Source organism: Penaeus chinensis, chromosome 2, assembly GCF_019202785.1.
Source record: "Penaeus chinensis breed Huanghai No. 1 chromosome 2, ASM1920278v2, whole genome shotgun sequence".
Classification (NCBI taxonomy): Eukaryota; Metazoa; Arthropoda; class Malacostraca; order Decapoda; family Penaeidae; genus Penaeus; species Penaeus chinensis.
In genome coordinates, this window is record NC_061820.1 from 34,573,681 (window position 1) to 34,576,180 (window position 2,500).

Here is a 2,500-nt window from a genome sequence, read left to right on the forward strand (position 1 = left end):
CTCTCTCTCTCTCTCTCTCTCTCTCTCTCTCTCTCTCTCTCTCTCTCTCTCTCTCTCTCTCTCTCTCTCTCTCTCTTTCCTGCTCTTTGACCCTTCCTTACGTCCGTCCGTTCCTCCTACACACTACCCCTTATTTCCTCCTGCTCTTACTCCTCCTACTTCACTCACTTCACTTCACTTCCCGCATTGTCCCCTCCCCCAACCCCTCCCCCTCCCCCAACCCCTCCCCCCTCCCCGCTTTGCCCCGCCCCCTTCCCACGCCACGAGAACCTCCGTCAGCATTGTTGGAGCAGCCACCTGACGTTGGTCCTCAGGTTGCAGCCGTTATTATGCAGATGTGATACTATAACGGGACCGAGTTAATGGTAATGTGATTGGTGGTGAAGGTGCTAATTCCATCTGGCGGTTGCGTGACGTACAGCCGTGCCGGATGGACCTGGGTTGTCATGGCGAGGGAGACCTAATGAGAGAGAGAGAGAGAGAAGTCGTGAAGATGTGTTCTTTTTCTTGTATTTTTAAGTTCGATTGTGTTTTCATTATTATTTTTTACTAATCGTAAGAGCTTAGTGTAGCAGCCGATCATTAGTAAATATATAGCATATACGGTTGTGTAAGGTAATTAAAAATCTTGTTTTTTTGTTGTTGCCATTAGTGTGTGGGTATTTTTGTTATCTGATATAATCGATCCATACCTAAATACGTGTATACATCTAATATAACAGAAAACTGTGTATGCGTAAGCCTGTACTTATATGTATGTATCCTCGCGTGTCTGTGTGAAAGCAAACACTGTAGAGATGATACATTTTCTTTCCCGGTCCTTGATCCTTGTCTCCGCTCCCGTCTAAGTCCCAAAGTTTAACAGATATCGGACTTAAGACTCGGAGGATTTTTTTATGACGAACATTTGATTTTAAATTCTTTTAAAAAAAGTATGTCAGACTAAAGGGATATATTGAGCGAGTTCCTTGGTATTAGAGTTTCTGATCTTGTCTAAATCTAGGCTTAAAGGTTTCAAAATGTGTATACTCTTTTGTTAGCGCACTAACTGCATCATTTGATATATTTTTAAAAATGCAATAACTAATGTCTGTCTCTTTCTTCTTGTCCACAGGAGGGAAGATGGGTAAGTACCCCCTGAATGCTGTCAAAGAGAACGAGTCCCCTCACTTGCATGGCTCACTGAGAATAGTCATATATTTTCGCAACTGAGTAAGTATGTAGCATACTATTCTGGCCGTGTGTGTGTGCGTGTGTGTGTGTATGTGTGTGTGTGTGTGTGTGTGTGTGTGTGTGTGTGTGTGTGTGTGTGTGTGTGTGTGTGTGTGTGTGCATACATACATACATACATATAAATTTATGCATATATATATATATATGTGGGGGGGGGGGGGTAGGGATGAGGGTGTATTTGTGTGTGCGAACATGTACAAATAACCTGGCCCCTGTATTCCACTCTCATTATAAACCCTTCAGAAAAACGAAAAGAAAAAAAAAAATGTGAAGATGGTGAAACGATAAGATTTATTTTGCAATCAGAGGGAAGATGGGATGAAAAGGATGTGCGTTTCTGGGTGACTCGAAGACGCACGCTAGTCACTCTCATTTGCATCAAGCTGAACGATAGGAAAACACCCTTTATTGTCCTAAGAAATAAGATTGTTTAGAGCGATCGCTAGTTTAGAAAACGTTTTTTGGTTTCATACATTCACAAAAAGAGAGGAAGAATTATGTACAATTACAATGTGTGTGTGTGTGTGTGTGTGTGTGTGTGTGTGTGTGTGTGTGTGTGTGTGTGATGATGATGATGATGATGATGATGATGATGATGATGATGATGATGATGATGATAATGATAATAAAAATGATAAAAAGTTTTCCATAGTATGACCAAGTTTTCTAGACACGCGCATACAAACAGTAAATAGACGCATATATCCATAAACATACATATACATGTATATACATACATTCATATATACATACATACATGCATATATATTTTTTATACATACATACATATAACATATACGAGTACATTTATATACATACATAAACACAAATATAAAAAAAAAGCAAAACCACTTGTAAATTAAATCCTTTCATAAGACGACCAATCCTTGTACATACAGCAGAGGTAGAGAGAGGAAAACCAAAGATTCCATTGTTGATAAACACTTTTTATGTTTGCTCCGGCTCTCAAAGTTGCCTGAAGTGTGAGGGAATCTAACAGAGTGGGTGCGAGGTTTAACCGCTAGTTTAAGGATATTGGGAAGATGAGAGTCACTTGGAAAGTAACTTGGGAGGGTTACTTCGAGTGGGTTAACTTGTGGGTTAACGTAACTTTGAGAAGGGGGCGAGGCGTGGGTTGTCGAAGAGAATGAGTCGCTGTATGTACACTGGGTCATCCTGAATGGGACGACGAAGGTTTATATATTCCTTTTATATATATTCATTTTATTGTTTAACTTAATTGTTGTAGTTATGATTATTATCAATA

At 39.9% G+C, this 2,500-nt stretch overlaps 1 protein-coding gene across 1 annotated transcript in view; it reads left to right on the forward strand.

Moving 5' to 3' along the window:
* Positions 1-1,114: 1,114 nt before the first annotated feature.
* The window catches only part of LOC125033670 (innexin inx2-like), a 400,069-nt gene continuing 398,683 nt past the window's right edge, over positions 1,115-2,500 (forward strand). Inside the window, exon 1 of the mRNA XM_047625434.1 lies at positions 1,115-1,126. The gene's annotated coding sequence lies outside the window, so the exon portion shown is untranslated. The remainder of the gene's footprint in view (positions 1,127-2,500) is intronic.